Here is a 10,007-nt window from a genome sequence, read left to right as displayed (position 1 = left end):
TCCTTCACTAATAATAATAATAAATTATTTATACCCCGCCTATCTGGCTGGGTTTCCCCAGCCACTCTGGCAGGCTTCCAACAGAATATTAAAATACAATAGTCTAAGTAAAGGTAAAGGGACCCCTGACCATTAGGTCCAGTCGTGACCGACTCTGGGGTTGCGGCGCTCATCTCGCTTTATTGGCCGAGGGGGCTGGCGTACAGCTTCCGGGTCATGTGGCCAGAATGACTAAGCCGCTTCTGGTGAACCAGAGCAGCGCACGGAAATGCCGTTTACCTTCCCGCTGGAGCGGTACCTATTTATCTACTTGCACTTGGACGTGCTTTTGAACTGCTAGGTTGGCAGGAGCAGGGACCGAGCAACGGGAGCTCACCCTGTCATGGGGATTTGAACCGCCGACCTTCTGATCAGCAAGTCCTAGGCTCTGTGGTTTAACCCACAGCACCACCCGCGTCCCTCTATTAAACATTAAAAGCTTCCTTAAACAGGGCTGCCTTCAGATGTCTTCTAAAAGTCTGGTAGTTGTTTTTCTTTTTGACATCTGGTGGGAGGGGGTTCCACAGGGCGGGCGCCACTACAGAGAAGGCCCTCTGCCTGGTTCCCTGTAACTTGACTTCTTGCAGCGAGGGAACTGCCAGAAGGCCCTCGGCGCTGGACCTCAGTGTCCGGGTAGAACGATGGGGGTGGAGACACTCCTTCAGGTATACTGGACTGAGGCCATTTAGGGCTTTAAAACCAACACTTTGAATTGTGCTTGGAAACGTACCGGGAGCTAGTGTAGGTCTTTGAAGACTGGTGTTATATGGTCTCGGTGGCCGCTCCCAGTCACCAGTCTAGAGGTTTGGTCTCTCTTTCTGCTTATTTAGAAGTGGCCACCATTTCATGACTGGCACCTACAGCATTTTCTCAAAACTCCAAATGTGCCCAATGGCCCCAAAAGGTTGGTGACTGCTTGCCTTACTGAATTTAGGTTAAGGTATGAATGGTTGCCCCCAAGGAAGTGGAAATCAGAGGTGCTCCACCTCTAAAAAGAGATGTTCCATATTTAGCTGCCGTTGCTTATATCAAATCCATTTGGACCTCATCTGAGCTATTGGCTGTCAGCATAGCCTTGTAGCAAATGCCGCAAGTTGATCTTTTTCTTTGAACCTTAAGCGTTCTTGGGATATTCTGAAGCGTGGGGGGTTTTCGAAATGTGCAGCTTATCTGGTTCAAAGTACTTGATGTTGCTGAGCAATAGATCCAAAAATGTAGTCACCATTATCCATTCCGAAAAGGTGGGAAAGACCTACCCAGATTCCTGACCATTCATCTGCATGTCAACGGGACCTTATAAAATAGCATCATGATAAAAAACGGCACACATCTCTAGCAATCTTCCCTCACCCACCTGAACCTGAGGGAAACTACGTTGCTTTCATTGCTTTGGTTGCTAAGTAATAGCGGCCTTTCAAGCCTCCTTATGGCAAAGAGGAGGAAAAGTGGAGAGTCCTGTGGAAAATACATCTTGAGGCAATAGCATTTCCATAAAGCAAATTAACTGTTGCAGCCATGGCTTGCTTGAGTTTTCCTGAGCAACACCCAAAAAACCCTGAATCCCCTTAGAGAAAAATACAAAAATAATACCAAGCCCTTTTCAGATAACTTTCAGAAATGTTTATGAATTCCCTGTTCCTTCTGCTGCGCCCACACATAACTTAGGTCAGTGGTATCCAAACTTTTTTCAAAGAGGGCCAGATTTGATGAAGGGAAGGGCCGTGAGGGCTGACCAAAGTTGTTTAGCTTTTTTTTAGGATTGAAGTTGTTTAGCTTTTTTTAGGGTTGAAGGTTTTTTTTAGGATTTTACCTCAGGAAATAAACTGCCACAGGGGTCGGATTAAGCTGACTGGCGGGCCCGATTAGGCCCCTGTAGCGGACTTTGGACATGCCTGACTTAGGTGGTTCCATGAGCATCTAAGATGGCTTCCGAGTCTTAACTTGGCAGAGTAAAAATAGTATCCATCAGGAGCAAAGGAACCAAGTGGAGACACTAGGCAGAGTTAGCAGGGTCTGACTTGGAAAGCTGTCTTCTCTGAATCTCCTGTTAAGGCAGGAGAAGCAAGGAGGCAGCTACAAGCCCCAGCTGCCTTCACTGTTCTAAAGTTCAAAGCAGTGATTCCCAGCCTTTTTAGTATGGTGGTCCACAAGACCAAATTTACTTGGGATGATGACCCGTCGATTCATTGAAGCTGAACGTTAGAATATTCAGAGGAAGATTTAAAAAACGTGTTTCTTCAGGCAGTACGTAGTTAAACAACAGAACTTGCTCCCACAGGAGGCAGTGATGACCACCAAGCTGACTGACTTTAAAAGAGGATTAGCCAGATTCACAGGATAAAGCTATCAGTGGTTATATTCTACCTCCTCGGTCAGAGACAGTAATGCTTCTGAATACCAGTTGCTGGAAACTGCAGGAGGGGAGAGTGTTTTTGTGCTCGAATCCTGCTTGCGGGTTTCCCCACAGGCATCTATTTGGCCACTATGAGTATAGGCTGCTGGACTAGATGGGGCATTGGCCTGATCCAGCGGGCTCTTCTTATGTTCATACTGATTTCAGATCACTGGTCTGTGGCAGCTGTCAGTTTCATGCATTTTAGGTGCCTCTTTTATAACCATTACTGGAAACATCCAAGCAAAATATGAACTTAATGCCCCTATTAATGTGGAATTCGTTGCACTATTTATAATGCTTACAAAGTTATTCACAGTTTTGTTTATGGGTATGCAAGATCACCAACCACCTGGTTGTGGGTTATTGCTCCATAAGCTATAAAAAAATGTATCCTTAAAACATTACAGTTACACAAGCAGTGTTAGATCTGAAGAACTTCAAACCGCCTTTGCTTAACTACTGACTAACCCTGGCAGAAAATCCAGTGGTGATTTGCCGGTGGTGCAGGGAGTCATTCTGAATGACTGCCGCAGCAGGTACCAAAGGCAAGCTGTGGTGGTGGTCACTCAGGGTGGCTCCCTCTGTGAGCACCTTTTGCTGGCCCACTCTGTGGTTTTTATTGATTTTATTGATTTTTATTGATTGTCCAATAAAAAACATTCAATTAATATATCCAATCATAATACTCCAGTTAAAATAAAAAACTAAAATAAAAAAGACCAAATTATAATCCAGCTGCCAGACAGGAGTTAATATGCAAGACTCAAGCCTATCTGCAGTTTGGTTACAAGCATGAAAGCAGTTTTGTCATACGTATGCAAACAAAACAAAAAGTCGCGCAAGAGATTCATCATACCAGCTAAGGCTTCCAAGTAGTAACTATTTTGAGTTTACTTATATAGCCTGTGACACACTTGAAGGCCATGGCCCAAGTGGGAAATACTGGCTTGAACTATTCCCCTTTCCCTGAGAGAGAATTGCTAGTGGTTCTGGATCCATCCTTTTCATCATCAGGGTCTGAGACTTTGATGGCTCTGTATTCTGTACTCTGCTTCCAGAGTAAAAGGTAAAGGCAAAGGGACCCCTGACCATTAGGTCCAGTCGTGACCAACTCCGGGGTTGCGGCGCTCATGTTGCTTTATTGGCCGAGGGAGCTGCTGTTTGTTCGCAGACAGCTTCCGGTTCATGTGGCCAGCATGACTAAGCCGCTACTGGCGAACCAGAGCAGCGCACGGAAACACCGTTTACCTTCCCACCGGAGCGGTACCTATTTATCTACTTGCACTTTGACGTGCCTTCGAACTGCAAGGTTGGCAGTAGCAGGGACTGAACAACGGGAGCTCACCCCGTCACGGGGATTTGAACCGCCGACCTTCTGATCGGCAAGTCCTAGGCTCTGTGGTTTAACCCACAGCGCCACCCGCGTCCCGCTTCCAGAGTACATGGTGTCTAAAACTGAGGCCTCACTTCTCCCTGCAACTGAAGGCAGACTTGTAAGAGCAAAGCAACAGGACAGAATAGAAAGATGTTTCCTCTAAACAAATGCCTGCAAGAGCCATTGGCATTGCCTTTTCCTCTAGGGATGGGGAAGCTGTGGCCTTTCAGCTGCTGTGGGGGCTCCCAGCTCCCATCAGTCCTAGCCAGCATGGACAATGGCGGCTCACGGCTACCTCGAGATTAGGGACGCACCCATGTATTTATGTAAAGCCAGTACTACCACGAACCCTTTAGATTTGGCAGGACATGCACGTAAACACATTCCTTGCGCTTATATTTCGATTTCCCAAAACCGCCACCCTTGTTCTGACAGGTGTCCATTAGAGCTAAATCTCAAAACAACTTACCGAAAGGAGGGAGCTGCTGCCACAACACTTAGCGAGGAAAAGCTCTTCTTTCAGACACGCCTGCCCATATCTCCCATCAGCCAGCACCTTCTCCACACCATTCCAGGCTCAGATAAGTGATGTTCTTATACCCTGAAGGTCCGTTCGCATGGTGACATGCTGTTCCCCCCAGTCCCATTGAAGGGCTTGATATGACACATTCTGGGACCTGGTGGCAGGCAGAATGCTGGGCGGACACGGGGCGGGGACTGGAAGAGCTGGGCAGCAACTCCCCAAGTAGACAATAGATGCAAATCCTTTAGCAGTGTAAAATCTCTTAACAGAGCAAACCCTGCAGCGCTTTAACACCCAGACGAATAAGACGGCCTGTTTCTCCATCCCAGAGACCCCAACCACCTTTCTGCATACAGTGGTACCTCGGGTTAAGAACTTAATTCATTCTGGAGGTCCGTTCTTAACCTGGAACTGTTCTTAACCCGAGATACCACTATAGCTAATGGGGCCTCCCGCTGCTGCCGGACAATTTCTGTTCTCATCCTGAAGCAAAGTTCTTAACCCGAGGTACTATTTCTGGGTTAGCGGAGTCTATAACCTGAAGTGTTTGTAACCCAAGGTGCCACTGTATAAAGAAACAGTCAATTCCAGCTGAATTTGATGATGTCAACCAAAGAAATACTCTGCCTCCTGATTCCCACTGCAAATGTGTCACTTATTGGGTCAGATCAACACCACAGACTTAAAATGTTTCAGCAGTCGCTCCACCTGCATTGCAGGGGTTTGGACCAGATCAAGGTTTCCCAAACTTGGGTCGCCAGCTGTTGTCGGACTACAACTCCCATCATCCCTAGCTAGCAGGACCAGTTTTCATGGATGATGGGAATTGTAGTCCTAAAACAGCTGGGAAACCCTGGACTAGATGATCCTTGAGGTCCCTCGAGGCTCCTTCCAAATCTATAGTCCTATGTTTCCCAGGGAGCTCTGGGAAGTCTGAGAGGAGGCAATAGGAAACCCAAATAATTTTCATTTGAAAAGTACAATTTCCAGGACTATGGCTGCAAAGATTCTATTACAAATTATAGCATTCGTTCTGGAAAGCTATTGTTTATTTACTTATTTTATTTGTGCATCACTTCCCACACAAAAGTCTCAAAGCAGCTATCAACAATAAGGAATACAACATAAGTACAATGTGTAAAACTAAGCCAACTTGGTATCTCCAGGCAGGGTGTGGGGCAGGTGGAATGTCCCCTTCCTGAAACCTTGGAGTGCTGCTGCCAGTCAGTGTGGACACTATCAAGCTGGATGGACAAATGGTCTGACTCAGTATAACGGAGCTTCCTATGTTCTCATGTTCCCCAAGTCATTTCAGTGGCAGCTTGTAAATAAACCAAGTCTGTCATGAGTGTCTTCTCAACCCTGAAAATTTTCAACCCTGAAAATTATTTAAGTGTGTAGACTGGGGTGGGATATTATGGGCTGTTCTAGGGTCCTGCAAGGGTAGCCTTTTACAGCTCAAACCAGCACAGTCAAAAGCCACTCAGCCACTCAGGTCTTGTATATTAAGCAATTCTTTATGCACAAACTCCTGAGCAATTTCGCACACCTACACAACAATCACAGTCTGGAAAATGGTAGTGTTTTTAAATAGGAATACGATGGTAATGTACTGGGGGTGGGAGCTTTAAGTGCTTAACCTCTTGTGCCGCAAACGCTCTAGGCTTTCAACCAGCCTGCCAGCACAGCCTTTTTAGCAGGACAAGGGGATCTGTTGGACTCCAATGCCCATGAGCTCCAGCCAGCAGGGCTGGGGGCCAGGGATGATAAGGATTATAGTCTTAACAACCTCTGAAAGGGCACAAGTTTCTCATCCCTGCTCTAGAGAGTGAGGACACTCCAGGTTGTGGTGGTGGTCTGTGTGCTGTCAGCTGACCCCCCAAATAGAGCGACACCAGACTTATAAACCCATCTTTCTAGGTTAGCCCCTCAGTCTGAGCAAACAGTGCACTCTCTTTTACCTAACACCACGTTGTACCCACTCTGCCCTAACTCACTTTGTATATCCAATTTGCTTTCGGATCTTCAGTGGCTTCCTACCTCTGGTTCACACAAGACCGTTTGTGTAGTCCAGGAGAGGACTGTTATTGTGATAACTATTTTATTATTAAGCTGTCTGTCAGTGCGCTCCTTATTACATTTTGATCACCAATGTTTTGTAATGTGCCTTTAATGTTGTACACCACCTTGGGGTCTTTTGATAAAGGGCGGCATATGACTCGAATAAATAAATAATGGATAAATTGAGTTGTGTCGGATCCAGAGTCTGTGGCCACCTGCCACAAACTAGGCCCCGGGCCCAGCTGTTGAATATATAACAAGGCCCATGTTCTGCATGTATTTACTTAAAGCTGAACTCAGGGGTGGGGAACTTTAGACTTGGAGGCTGAGTGTGGCCCTTCAGGCCCCTCTACCTGGCCCTTGAAACTCTCCTCAGGCCGCACCCCCGAAATTGCCTGGTTTTATACCCCCAAGTGTTTCCCCCCGGCTGGAATGTGACATTGAATGCTGATAGGGCCTCTTGCCTGCCTGGATGGATGTCAATCTTGAGGTCTGTGAGTTTCCTCAGGACTCGTAAGCAGGAGATAAGCCCCAGCTGCGGCTTCCTGGCTGAATTTCAGCCTAGAGATCCCTATCTAAGGAGTGCTGCCATAGCCCTTTCTCCCAAGGCCCTTGAGGAGCCAGGGTGCTGTTTTGTGCCGGCTAGCAAGCAGAAGAGAAAGCAAGGGAGGCCAGCAAACCTGCCCGCATGCCTTGCCCATCTTGAGGTCTGTGAGTTTTCCCCTGTTTGTTTCTTGCTCTGTTGCTTCTATGGATAAACAGTGGGCGTTTCTTGTTGCAGATGCTTGTGGGGAGCAATTTGTAGCACTCAGTGTGAGAGCCCTTGAGAGCGGGTGTTAAGTTGCTCAAAAGTGTGGGGTTGGTTTGCACAGAATGGGGCTTTCTTCCTTCAGTTGCCAAGTCCATTGGTTGTTTAATCTGTTTAAACATCCTAGGTTTTGTTTTTTTCCTAGCTGTTTGGTTAGATTGGAAATCTGATGCTTTTGACAATGTCGTTTAGCTTGTTTACCTTACAACAGAATTGTTACTTTGGTGTTGGTTGGACCAGTTCGTCTGATTTTTGCGTATTGTTTTTTTTGTTACTTTGTTCCCTGCTCCGGGCCTGGAAATACTCTGCGAAGAGCAGGCTATAAATACTCTTAAAAAGAAAAAAGGGGGGGAAAGTGGCCATTGGGTTGAATTAGGCTTGCCACCCCCGACTTAAACCACTGAAAAATGACAAGGATGTATCACAGCATGGAACATTGTTTTTCCCGTTGCAAATTGTTGTGCTTACTCACCAAAACAGCAATGCAATTTGTTAGAATCCAGGCATAGTATATATGTTTTGAGCAGGAATAGCCTCTTTTAAGAGTATTGTGTTCCTTTCATTTGCCGGCTTTGCGTGAGGCAAATGGTTTGAGTAGTAGTACTCTGAGGAAACAGTCTAGCTGAAAATGTTCCTCCAGGTAAATGAATCGGGAGTCTCTCAACCCACACTTCGTTCTTCTGGGGAATATCCCACAGCCATGTTTAAACACATTTACATTTTCTCAGGAGTCGGGTACTTTTCCTGTCTCCCACGACTCCTGGGAAAACATAAATGACTTTAAACATGGCCACCCTGACAAAACCATGGTGCAGCCATTTTGTTTTTTCTGCACGTTTCGCTATTGACCATTTTAAGCCTGCTTTGTTGGAGGAGGCCCTCCATAGATTTTTTTATTTAATTTTAATGCTTGCATGTAAAATGACATTCAAAATGGAAAGAGAAAGCTTTATGCCCTTCCGTTCTTCCTGGGAATTATCGCAAGGAGCGGGAAGATAAAAGTTGCCCAAAAATGGGCATCGAGAATTTGACAACCTGTTCTCCGCCCTCAGTCTCACTTGGGCAGCGGTTGAGTTTTCATGTCCTGCTGCTGGCTGGTGAAGTTTTAGCAATGACATACCCAGCTAGGAATCGAATCACTTTGATGCCTTATCTCCCGAGATAAGGTTTAGTGGCCTGTTTGGTGGCTGTTGTAATGCTACTTTAACAGCTTCTTCTTGAAGTGTCACGGAAGGGCTTTATTGCCTATTGTGAGAATGGAAAAGTTGACACCGTCCGCAGCAGCTACAGCAGCCTTTTGCAAGATGGCTGCCAAGGGCCCCCAACAAAATGGCCGCTGCTTGGTCGGTTGAAACTTGTGCCTTTTGCTTTTCCCCTACAATAACTGCCACTGGGGGGTGCTGCTTGAAAAGAAGATGGTCTTCATTGAAAACCAGATGTTCCCTTTCCTTGGAGGATGAGAAGGGGTGGGGGAGACAAGCTGGGCCACGGGAATTCACGGTATCAAGGGGGCACATCCCATCCGCCCACCCCAAATATAATGGCCCCTGTCAGAAGACCCGCGGCATACTGCTTCCTGCAACTGGAAAGCTTTAACTTTTGTGGCTTTAAGAGCAGAAAGGCATCCATACCGGCTGGGGGAGGAGGGGTCCATCTTTTAAGAAGTGGGTAAAATTAGATATAATGTTATTGCTGCTGTGAAATCATGACCTCTTGAGCTCAAAATAAGAGGCATTTGTCTAGTGAGGCACTCCCGTTGAGAGTTTTTCTTCCCCCACACACTGAGATTCTGCAAATCTCTGGATAGCAAATGCAGGACAAGGTGGGAGAAAAAGGACAGTTTCCCCTGGCTTAAGAGGCAACGTTTTTTGGGAGCAACATTTTTAGGTGGTTTCTACAGCTAGTGCTCGGGGTGTCCTGAGCAGAGAAAAACTCTAAAAATTCTCACTTTCTCTAGGGAATATTGGCCAAAAACAACTCCCCTTAATGCGTCTCACTACCAAGGAAATGTAACAAGCAAATAGAAAGAGGACCTATCCAGTTGACGCTGACACAAAACCCCACACGTACACTATAAAAAAGAAAATAAGATTCACCCCCCTCCTCTCCCCCTTTCCCCCTTCTTTTTTCCTTTCTTCCCCGACCTTATACTGTACTCAACACTGTCTCACAACAAATGTAACAGATCTGTAGAAAGAACTTTACAACCTGAAAAAAGAGACAATGCATGAACTTTTGTAAACCAAGAAAATCTTTAATAAAAATGATTTTTTAAAAGTAATAAAGAAAAACCCAGTATACACTATGTAAACACCACACATTTAATGCACATCCGCCCCGCCCCCCCAAATCTTGGGAACTGTAATTTGTTAAAATACAAATACCTCAAAAGCCCACCTTTTCTGTGTTCTTTGGCACACACAAAGCCTTAAATCCCCATACCGTACCACAACTATAATTGGGGCTAAATATGGCCTTTCATTCAGTAATGCATACCTGTCTCCAGCTCACTCCCTTTGTTGTCTCATTTCTGCTGAGTTTTACATTCCTCAGGGCAAATACTCTGTCCTCTTGTACTTTGTAAAGTGCAATGAACATTGATTATATTATTGCCAGTATAGGTATTAACCTCTGAGAACTCTTTAAGCAGGGCAGTGATGGTAGCTTTTCCTCCCCCAATGTATGACTCCCAACACCTAGTGATCAGGCGGAAGTTCCATGACTAACACATGTTATTCAGAAAGATCGACTTCCTCTATGAATGTAACACGAGGTAGCCAACATGAAGCCTCCCAGAAGTTTTCCG

The 10,007-nt window shown here is 45.9% G+C and overlaps 1 long non-coding RNA gene across 1 annotated transcript; it reads left to right on the top strand.

The window, feature by feature from the left end:
• Window positions 1–3,565: 3,565 nt before the first annotated feature.
• LOC310689604 lies at window positions 3,566–9,540 on the top strand. The gene is made up of 2 exons (XR_014517550.1): window positions 3,566–7,104; window positions 9,159–9,540. It is a non-coding gene; the product is annotated as an uncharacterized lncRNA (long non-coding RNA).
• The last annotated feature ends 467 nt before the right edge of the window (window positions 9,541–10,007 follow it).

The sequence above is a fragment of the Podarcis liolepis genome (genome assembly GCF_965112155.1).
Source record: "Podarcis liolepis genome assembly, chromosome: 12".
Classification (NCBI taxonomy): domain Eukaryota; kingdom Metazoa; phylum Chordata; class Lepidosauria; order Squamata; family Lacertidae; genus Podarcis; species Podarcis liolepis.
This window is presented reverse-complemented; position numbering and strand designations above follow the sequence as displayed.